Here is an 11,664-nt window from a genome sequence, read left to right on the forward strand (position 1 = left end):
GTAAGAATCCACGTTAACTGCAAATAAAGAGAAGAGATATACATCTACTGACCGAGCAAATAGCCTCAAAATCCATCGTATAAGAACTAAATCAAAGCATTAGATTTTGTTTTACTCGTAAACAGAAGAGTAGTGAGATATTGAAAAAAAAAATACACTACGAAAAAAGGGCCGTGTAATGCTCTGCTATGCTGTGAGGGGTAAATAAGAGTCCACATGTACCATCTATGTGTCCATTTCCTAAGGCACGAAAAATAAATTTATCAATTCATAATATGCTCAAAGATTCTTGCAAGTTGGAATACTTTACCCATGGTGTATTCTCTTTTTACTTTTGGTTGCTGGGAATTTAGTAGTTGGAATATGCAAATGCTTCGTCTAATTTTAGCTTGCCTCAAATTAAAGAAAAATCCTAATTGGAATTCTTCTACTACTGTTTGATTACTTTCTCTCTTGAAAAATAATTTATGTGAAGATGACACAAATTCTCAATCGTAAAATACTTGCTTTAGACGGTCTTACACAAGTCTAGTGGTAATAAGAGAGGCAACGAACCCATGTACCTTTGGTAGAAAGTTTATGAACCTTTTGTATAATATTATTGTACTTTTGGTACAAAAGTTCTGAACTTGAGGTTCTCACGGTTCTCATGGGAAGATGGTTCTCATAGGATCCTATATATATATATATATATATATATATATATATATATATATATATATATATATATATATATATATATATATATATATATATATATAAATATATAGGTCAGGATCCGGTGAGAACCACTAACATAATGAGAACCATGAGAACCCTCACTAAATCTCCACCAAAACTTGTTTCGAAAGTTTTGATAGATTATTTAGCATTAGTTTAGTTTATTCAAACATATATTTTAGTATAACTAAACAAAATTTATCGATTTTATTAACAAAATATAAACTTAATATACAAAAATACAATTAGGTATATTAAAACGGCTATAAATGCACGAAAATGAATTCTAGGTGCATGAAAAATATTACATGCATGAAAATGATTACTAGGTGCATGAAAATAACGGATTCTAGATGCATGAAAACGAGTTCTAGGTGCATGAATATTGTTAGATACTTGAAAATGAGTAATAAGTGCATGAAAATTAGTAAATTGTATTTCGCCTCGATTTCCGTCAATACTTTAATACTTTTTGGATCAAGAAATATGTTTTCTAGCCATAAAATTCTACGCCGAATCCAAATATGTCATTATTTTTCTTAAAAACATTCCGTAAGGTGGAGTTCTCATGGTTCTCATTATATTGTTGGTTCTCACTGGATCTCAAAATATATATATATATATATATATATATATATATATATATATATATATATATATATATATATATATATATATATATATATATATATAGGGTCGGGGTTCGGTGCGAACTAAAGTTCCGTTTAACCGTACGAACTCCCCAAAATCTATAAAACACGCGCACCAAACTCAATGCCCTGACTTCATTCAATCTCATTCTTATCCGCCCCTACCACCACATCTGATTTCCTTCTCCCTCATCCACTACCACCACCGCCACCACCGCTACCAACTGTTGGAGCTTCCAGACAACCGTCAGACATGGTGTTATCTGTTACCAAGCGTCTCATTTCATCTTCAACTTCCGTCTAATTAACATTCTCTCTCCCTCATTTTCTCTATGCAGGCCATCGATACACATGCACACTAACTCCATTATTACACCTCCATATTCAGAGAACGTAAGCTTTAATTCCGACTTCTATTTCCTTTTTCATGAATTATCTACAAAGTTAGGTTTTACTAAACAATTGGAATTCGAAAAATAAGGTTTAGTAATTGATTTTGAGATCATATTTTGTCAAACAATTTTGTGATTTTGATGGTAGATACTGCATATATATTAACCATTTGCATATGTGCTATGTCGTCTCTTGAAGTAGTTTCTAAGTAGTTTCCATTTATGCAAGTTGCTGTATGTTGAATTAGTTATCTGGTGCAGGTCAGAATTTGATGCTAAACAATCAGAAAACTAGGTCGTACTAACAAAAAGTCTATGGTCATACAAAGGATCAAAGTTTTCTTGGTGCTAGTTCTTCTGTCAGTGAGCAGAATTACGGAGATCTTGAAGGTAGCTACTTGTTTTCCTATTGCCTTTGCGCGACTTAGATGAGACAAGAAAACAAAAACTTATGTAATTCCTATGTGACAATGATGGGTAGCTTACTAGCAAATCAAAGCAAATAAGCCAGGAAAATAATAACAAAATTGTTTCAAATATCGTAGGCTGATCATGTTCTATTGTGATTAGGCAAAAATATAATACACATCAAGCAAGAATCCAGCAAGTTCAAAGAGTTCAAACAAGACCTTTGTGGGCATGCGACCAAGAACACGGTGAAAAATGAAGAGAATGTGAACAAAATTGTCAAGTTAGAACCAATAGAATGTGATGCATCTGCAACTGCTGTCAAAGTTATATGCTCAGACAGCCAAGATTATCTCGTATGTTTTTTTTCCCGACAACCCTATTGCCATTATTATGATTCTGATTCTTTTATATTTTTTGCCAACTTGTCATTGCACCATAAATTTTTTATTTAATAGGTTGTCGGGTGGTCTTGTTGGTGTGTGGTGACGACAATGTGGGCAGTAGGTGGCTGTGCGTGGTGGTGGTCGTGGGAGTGAGCGGAGGCGGTGGTGGACTAGTCATGTGTGGTGATGGGTCATGGGTTCGATGGTAATGGTATGTGGATACATAAATTAGTACTTCTAGATACACTTATATATTACTCTGGATACATGTGTATATTACTCATGAAATAGCCATGTCCTATTCAAAAGGCATGACATCCGGATAGGAGATTGTTGTATATCCTCTTTGGTCATCGGAGTATTCAAATCGTGGTGGTTGCATATTTATGATTTTTCAGGTGGGTCGAATGTTGGTGTTGTTTGCTTGCTGCGGTTGTCCAAGCCACTGTCTGTGATGCTGGGCTGCTCGACAGTGATCGAAGGACTGTACGGGAGGTGCCGACTAGAGGATTGCAGAGGGGTGCAAGCTCGTAGATGGAGGTGATATTGCTGTTGGTTCACTCTTGTTTTATTTGTTTATTATCTAATTTCTGATGTTTTTTTTTTGGGAAAATGTTAGCTTTCATTAAAATGATAATCACCCATAAATCATTTTTGTCTAAGATTTCCTTAACACAACATACACTAGCTTACACATAGTTGTTCTACCCACCTACATGCACTCTTGCTTTTTGAAGACACCCTATTACATCTGATACGAAGTTTCATCTCATCCTTTACTCGTCTCATAGCTACTGTAGGAGATACGACATACTGCTTCAGTCTGCTCTGATTTCTGCATATCTAGATCTGGTAAACCACAGCAGTCACTATTGCAGCAAAAACCTTCTTCACCATTAAAGATTTATGCCGCCACTTTATCCACCAGAGAATGAAATTGGACTCAGGCACTCCAATTTGTATCCAAGAATTGAGAATATGTATACACCTCTTGCTGAAGTCACACTTAAAGAATAGGTGCTCCAAGATCTCTTCACTGTTACCACATAAGAAGCAGACATTATCATGAGCAATTCCCATTCTCCTCAACCTGTCTTGAGTTAGCATTCGTTGATGAGCTACCAACCAAAGAATGAAGCTATGTCTGGGAACCATGATGCTATTTGGAAACCACTGATGCCACTCCTTATCAGGGCCCTCCTCAACCAACCAAGAGTAGCCTAGCTTTATGGAATAATCATCAACACTGAACAGATGCTGTTTAACCAACTCTTTAGTCCAGCAGATCCTCCTCCAAGACCAACTGGTCCCTTGCCCAGGTAAATAGTCCTCCCAAGCTTTATCTTTCATATAAACAGCGTGGACCCATCTAACCCACAGGTGATCAGTTTTCTTAGCTATCAACCAGGCATATTTTGCCACTGCAGCAATATTCCACCAGTACAAACTTCTCAAACCAAGGCCTCCTTTTCTTTTACTTTTGCAGATGCTATCCCATGCCACCAAAGCAGGACCTTCCTTCATATCAGTACCATGCCATAAGAACTGCCTACACACACAATCAATCCTGTGAAGGACAGTCTTTGGTAAAATAAAGACACGAGCCTAATAGTTGTGTAAATTATGCAGTACAGACTTAATCAACACCACTCTTCCTGCATAAGACAGTTTTCGTGCACCCAAACTTTTAATTCTGCCAATTACTTTCTCAATCAAATGCTGGCAGTCATTAACACCCAATCTTTTTGGTGTAATAGTGACACCCAAATAACGGAAAGGAACAGTCCCTCTTTGCATCCCAGAGAGCCTGATTATCCTAGCCATAGTAGAGTTATCAACTCCATTGCTGTAAATATTGGACTTCCCTTGATTCATACTCAGACCTGAAGCCTTTGAGAAGGTTTTGAAGGCCCTCAACAGTAAGACAACAGAAGGAAGGTCCCCTCTGCAGAACATAATGAGATCATCTGCAAAGCACAGATGACTCAATTGGACTCTCTTGCAGAGGGGATGAAATCTGAACTCCTTTTGCTGTTGCACCCAAGCCAAGATCCTACTCAAATATTCAAGGCAAATGGTAAAGAGTAAGGGGGAGAGGGGGTCCCCTTGTCTCAAACCTCTTCTCCCTTTGAAATACCCAAAGATATTCCCATTAAGAGCAATAGAATAGGTAGGGGTGGATACACATTGCATCAGGATGGCAATAGTACTTGGAGGGAAATTTAGAGCTTCCAACATTTCATGTAAGAAAGCCCACTCAACTGAGTCATATGCTTTTTGCAAGTCTATCTTCATCATGACTCTAGGAGAGCAAGCCGTCCTATTATACAATTTAATTAGATCTTGGCAAATGAGAATGTTGCCCACTATGTCCCTTCCTTTAGTGAATGCACTTTGAGAAGGACTGATTATTTCAGGCAAAATATTACTCAGCCTAGTACACAATACCTTGGCAACACATTTATATATGGTGTTACAACAAGCTATTGGTCTAAACTGGTGAACAGCTTCAGGCACCTCAACTTTGGGAATCAAGGTTAAAATAGTAGCATTACACTCCTTTAAAAGTTTTCCAGAAGTGAAAACACTTCTAACAGCCTTGATGACATCCTTCCCTACAATTGCCCACGTGTCTTTGAAGAATTGACTGCTGTATCCATCTGGGCTAGAGGCTTTGGTCCCAGGGATAGAGAACATGGCAGCTCTGACCTCCTCATCAGTCACAGGTAAAAGCAGCAGTTTCTGATGCTCATTGGTAAGGCAAGCTCCTTTCCTCACAATCCCATGATTAATAGAGGTAACTGGTTTAGAAGACCCTAAAAGATTGACATAAAAATCTTGGAATGCATCCTGTATGTGTTGCTGAGTCTGACACAGAATCCCATTCTGAGTCTTCACCTGATAAACCCTATTTTTCAGTCTTCTATGTTTGAAATCTTTGTTATGATAGAATCTTTGTATTCTCATCCCCTTTCTCCATCCATTGTTCTTTAGACTTTTTTATAAGGTATTGAGCTCTTGCTTTCTTGAGAAAGACTAGCTCCTTTGCACAAGCAGCCTCAGAGGCACATAGTCCCTCATTCAAAGGATCAGTCCTAAGCTTCTTTTGGAATTCCTGTAAAGACAGTTCAGTGACCTGAGTAATATTCTCAATGTCACTGAAATTCTCCTTATTCAACATCTTTAGCTTAGGCTTTAACAGTTTCAATTTCCTGATCATTTGGAACATAGGAGTCCCCTGAATGGCCATATCCCAGTGATCACTCACCATCTGCTTAAAGCTGTCCAACATAGACCACATATTGAAGTATTTAAATGGTACCCCCTTCCTACCTTCTTCAGTCTGAAATTGGATGAGGCACGGGCAATGGTCAAAGAGCCCTTCAGGTAAGAAATGAGCAAAACAATCCGGGAATTGCTGCAGCCAGGTATCATCTATCAAAACCCTATCAATTTTGCTATAAACCTTGGAGGAATGTTCATGTTTGTTATTCCATGTGAAGAAGGCTCCCATGGTTTTTAGCTCCACCAGATCACATTTAGCTACCATGTCCCTCATAGGCATAACTTCATTCCAAGCGACGGTTGTGCCACCAACTCTTTCATCCAGGTGCATAAGTCTTTGAAGTCTCCACACACCATCCAGGCAGAGGTCACACCATTTCTAATGAGGCCTAAATCTTCCCATAAGCTTTCTCTTTCCTTATCTTTATTGAGACCATACACTATAGTAAAATGAAAAGTAATATTCCTTAGCTTATCATAAACACTAGAGTGTATAAAGTCGATCGATGATATACTTAACAAAGTAACCACAAATTGAGAGGGTTGCGGATGAGCCATATTCTCCCCCTTTATGTTTATCTTTGTTAGTACATATAGACCAATCATCACACACTTTATTTCTTACTTTATTCCAATTCCAACTCTTAACCTTGGTTTCTAATGCCCAAACAAACCAATATTATTCGATAAAGGAACTTTTTTATTTCAAGTTGTTTATTCCTATTATTCATGCTCCTGATGTTCCAAAAACCAAGATTACCCATTCTCTAACCGAATTCTCCCGAAACTACTTTTTCCAATACTCACACTTCGAGAAATAGTCATATTCAAAGCATCTAAGAAAGTAATACCCTGAGGAGAGTATTGCCTACTATCATGGATTTCCTTTCTCATCATCCGAGATAGAATCCTCCTTGGAAGGAAGGTTCCTCGAGTTACTTTTGGTTGGGGAAGCAGTGTTACCACCCGAGTTGATGCACTATGAGGAGTACTCACGACGGGGGTAATAACTGTCAACCTGGTGTTGCGGGGACTGGGTTACTTTCTCACTGTTGTTGTTTACGGCGGTGCGGCGAGTCTTAGGTACAAAGCTGACCACCTTAGGTACAAACATTCCCTTTGGTCTTAGGCTTCCAAACACGTTTAACCGGTTTGACCCCTCGATTTTCTGCTTTGAGCAAGATATCATGCCCCATCCCCTTGCACCGAGTACAGAAGAGGCAACCAATCATAATCCACCTCGCCTTCCGCATACTTCCCAATTCATCCTTAAAAAGAGCTCCTTTGGGAACTCTTGACCAATTTTAACTTCAATGAGGACCCGAGCATATCCAAAGAAACTTCTATTAGCAGTGGGATCATCACACTTAATGTAACGCCCCACTTCCTCACTAAGTTTCCTTAGACAAGTTTCCCAAAATTTAACCTCTAATCCATGAAGTTTCATCCACACAGGGACTTTCTGCACATCATGCTTAATAAGAACAGCATCAGGTGTCCACTCCTTGATAATCACAGGTTTATTATCTAAGAGAAGATGCCCTGTGTTAAGGACCACCTGTTGCTGCTCTTTCGTCTTAAAACGAACCAGAAAAATGCCGTTAGGGAGGAACGAGACCTTGTCAACTCCATGAGTCTGCCAAACTCTCTTAATAAATCCAGCAATCACAGTACTAGGTGGATTAGCACCTAATATATAGCAAAAACACGAAGTCGACCCGAACGTATCTCACCTTCAACATCTTCTTTCAAAATCTGAAGAACAGGACGATCGCGTGAATTCTCCTCTGTTGTCGTAATTTCATCATGTAATTCTTCCTCTTCATTAATAGGTTCCAATTCCACCTCAAAACGAAGAGGAGAGACCCTAAGAGAAGGCCTCCCTCCCGATTTGGGCGAATTGATATGAATATTATTCGTACTAGTACTAGCAGACGGAATATCTGACTTTTTTTGGATTTTTTGATTACTATTACTAGATTGTTGTCTATTATTATTAATTTGATTGAGATTTTTTGCAGATTTCCTCGTCTTAGCCATTGCTTAACGATGAAGAAATCAGTTAGAAACCAGAACTTTCTCTCTCTAGTTTCTCTATCATCTCGTTATGAAAATTATTTATCATCATTCCTAATTTCTGATGTTACTAACTCGGGAAATTGAACAGAATGGTTGATATTTAGATGTAACAACTCAATTCCTGAGCACATACTAGCTGAATGTTTTGCTGTCGTCATGGGTATATAGGGTAATTAGGTAAAATTAATTGAAAAGAATGGTCGATATTTAGATGTTGAATTAATGTTATGAAGATGAATTACCAATAAGGATGGATTATCTGAGTTAGAAGATAGGCTTGTTAGCTGCTTTATATGTCAATGCAATCTTCTTTATGTATCTTTACACACAAAAGAGTGCACCTACATTATGCATCCATGTGACTACTATGGGTACTGGAATTCATTTTCAGTCAGAGTACTGTTTAGTTGGGAATAGTTTTTTTACCTGAGTTTAATGAATTCAGATGTAGTTCGCAGTTGGCCTCATAAATATATTTTGGGTGATGTTTTATTACTTGATGTAATGTTTGAACCAGAATTGTAGACATATTAGAGATTCAGGTGTTTGTTTGCAGCTCTTGGGATAGAGTTGGTTGCTGCGAACTGTTAGTAGCCACATCAAGCAATGGATAATTCCCAAATGCAACGCTACAAATGGGTCCATAACTTCCTACTCCATTCAAAGTGCTACAACATTGCTGTAAATTATTCATATCCCGTCCCAGACAATCTGAGCATTCTAATGCCGACAAAAACGGATTACACTGAGCAAGCGCGTACAAACTAAGTGGGTCAGTTATTTCTCGTACCCCACTCGAAAACTTATAAGTCGAATTCCTAGCTGATGCACTGTGTTTTAGTCCATCAAGTAAATTACTCAGTGATTCTTTAACCTTTGTTAGGACTTAGGAAGTGTATCTAGCAAGTAAGATAAATGACTGACTTTTGCAAGGTTTGTTAGGACTTAGGAAGTGTATCTAGCAAGTAATTTACTTGAACAACAGAGTTTTTCTGAGAAACTTTTCTTTGATCTCTTATTTTTGTTCAAGATTTCAGCCCTAATAACAGGGGAGTACTATACAAAGAAACAACACTTTGAAATTCAATGCAGAAATTCAATGCAGAAATTCTCTTGAGGTTTGTTATTTCTGTCCCTAAATTTATGCACTCTACTGTTAAGTACACCAATACCAGTTTATTCATATTATAAGCAATTCCAAAGGGTTGGACGTGACTTAGAAGCTAGAAAAGAAGCCAGGGGCACACTGAAATCACCATGGTGGACTTTGGGCTACAGATATCAAGTACTACCTCCATCCCATTTATATTGTTTCTATTCGACTTTGATGGTCAACCCATGTCAACTTTGACCATTTCGAACAGTACTCGAGGATAAAATGTAAAGTTTGTTACCATGGATTGATCAAAATTCAAAACAAATATTATCATATTATCATTTTGAAAATTGCATTTTAAGCATATGTTGGTCAAAGTTAACATCGGTTGACCATCAAAGTTAAATAAGGATAGATATAAACGGGATGGAGAGAGTATGTGGTTTTGTCCACTTTCCACAACGTGTTCTTGTATTCTTGGAAGGGTGTAATAGGGCTCTGGTCTTTTAGGAAGTTGCTGAAATAGCGGAATGGAAGGATGAACAAATTTACTACATTAAGAATAAGTTGAGTGAGGAAGGAAAGCAAGTGGATCTACATAAGGGAAAAGAGCTCGCTCAGGTTCTATAATGATGCCACTGATCTCTTGTTAGTTTGAGTATTTAATACCTGCTTGTGAATATAGCGGTGAACTTTGCTCATCCTATGTGTAGATTGCGTTAGATGAAGCTGCATATTTGCTTGATTTGGCATCTATGGAGGGGGCGTGGGATGACTTTGTGGATCGCATTGCTGAATGCTACAAGGTTGTTGGGCTCATCGGCATGGCAAGATTTATAACATATAAAGGCTGAACTTGACATAGAAAGCTTCACAATATACAATTGAAGATTCAAACCTGCTAGTTAAGTTTGTCACCATGGATTGATCATCATTTTAGTTTAAGATGTAATCTTCTATATAGAACTGGTATGAAAATAACAACATATAACTGCATCATGAGGATATTTAACATTTTTGTTTGTTGGCATTACTCTTTATTGAGGCCTAAAAATTTGGATGAAGGTTGTAAATTACTCCGAATTGAAAAGTCTTTTTATCAGGGAGTTTGCTGCATTTCTGAACTAATAGAGGAAATATAACAGTCGGTGGTAATAATTTTACTGAATCATAACCTCCTTTTTTCCTGTCGTTAATCTTCCTAACCTTGCAAAAGTCAGTCATTTATCTTTCTCATCTACTCCAACTCCTGGGTACAAGCATTCTATACTTCCTAAGTTCTAAGGGCTAATGAACCCATTAAAAATGTGACAAAAGGTTTTATAAATAAGTGTATCTATCAATCAGAAGAAGTGTATCTGACTTGCCAGAAATATGTATCTAGAAAGGTAAAAGAGTGTATCTAGCTTACCAGATATGTGTATCTAGTAAGGTAAAAGAGTGTATCTAGCTTACTAGTGATGTGTATCTAGAAAGGTAAAAGAGTGTATCTAGCTTGGCAGAAGTGTGTATCTAATAAGGTAAAGAAATGTATCTGTGAGTCTGACAAGATCGTATCTTACACATTTATATAGTCACCTAAATATATGTATTTACCCAACTAGAGATACGTATCTACGCAGGTTAAACAATGTATCTACAAGCAAAAAATACACAAATTACTAACAAAAACTCATAAGAGGGGAGAAGATCATACGAGGCTTTTCATTAGTTTACGATTCTTTTAAATCATGCCACGCTTTTGACTAGTCAATTTTTCTTTTGTTAGCGTCATAAATGCTATAAAATGATTAGCTAGTTACACATGATTACTATTTACTAAACACAAGGATTTCCTAAATATCCTTGCTTATTAGGATCTTTAGCCATGGTGACGCCATCTTCAGTCACACTCATGCTAATTTAGTCTTGAAGAAAATAAATGAATTTTTTTTTATAAATAATCAACCATTAGGTGTTAAGAACAAGGTTATATAAGTTGTGTAAATATTTATATCTAGCAAGCTAAATGAGTGTATCTAATAAGGTAAAGACTTATATCTAGCAAACTAAATGAATATATTTATCTTGTTAGAAAAGTGTATCTAGTAAGATAAATAAGTGTATCTATTAATCTAAAGAAGTGTATCTGACTTGACAAAGATGTGTATCTAGTGAGGTAAAAGAGTGTATCCAGCTTACCAGATATGTGTATATAGCTTACCAGTGATGTGTATCTAACAATCTAAATGAGTGTATCTAGCACTATAAAGGAGTGTGTTGAGTGTATCTAGAAGGTAAAAGAGTGTAACTAACTTACCAAAAGTGTGTATCTAATAAAGTAAAGAAGTGTATCTAGCAAGTTACAAGAGTTTATCTTATACATTTACATAATCACCTAAGTATATGTATCTACGTAGGTTAAACAATGTATCTACAAGCAAAAAAATACACAAATTACTAACAAAAACACATAAGAGGGCAGGAGATCAAACAAGGCTTTTCAAGAATTATTTCCGCCTTATTGAACATTTCCCATAAGGTTGAGACTAGTGTACGGAGTACAACCTTATGCAAGTAGATAAAACCTATTATTTTTTTTTAGACAAAGGTATCAACCTATTGTTGAGTATGCAGGATTATGTTCACCAAGGCGGAAATAACACCGT

General features: G+C 37.0%; 2 long non-coding RNA genes across 3 annotated transcripts; both read left to right on the plus strand.

Moving 5' to 3' along the window:
- The first annotated feature begins 1,453 nt into the window (after positions 1–1,453).
- Positions 1,454–2,946, plus strand: LOC141657550 (uncharacterized). Its single transcript, XR_012548790.1, has 3 exons — positions 1,454–1,763; positions 2,024–2,152; positions 2,333–2,946. It is a non-coding gene; the product is annotated as an uncharacterized LOC141657550 (long non-coding RNA).
- Positions 2,947–7,977: 5,031 nt separating this feature from the next.
- LOC141657551 (uncharacterized) lies at positions 7,978–10,043 on the plus strand. Of its 2 annotated transcripts, XR_012548792.1 has the most exons (3): positions 7,978–9,038; positions 9,527–9,637; positions 9,730–10,043. It is a non-coding gene; the product is annotated as an uncharacterized LOC141657551 (long non-coding RNA). The 2 variants fall into 2 exon arrangements; XR_012548791.1 differs by lacking the exon at positions 7,978–9,038 and adding an exon at positions 9,116–9,205 and having other exon boundaries at positions 9,527–10,043.
- The last annotated feature ends 1,621 nt before the right edge of the window (positions 10,044–11,664 follow it).

Source organism: Silene latifolia, chromosome 5 (assembly GCF_048544455.1).
Source record: "Silene latifolia isolate original U9 population chromosome 5, ASM4854445v1, whole genome shotgun sequence".
NCBI classification, from domain to species: domain Eukaryota; kingdom Viridiplantae; phylum Streptophyta; class Magnoliopsida; order Caryophyllales; family Caryophyllaceae; genus Silene; species Silene latifolia.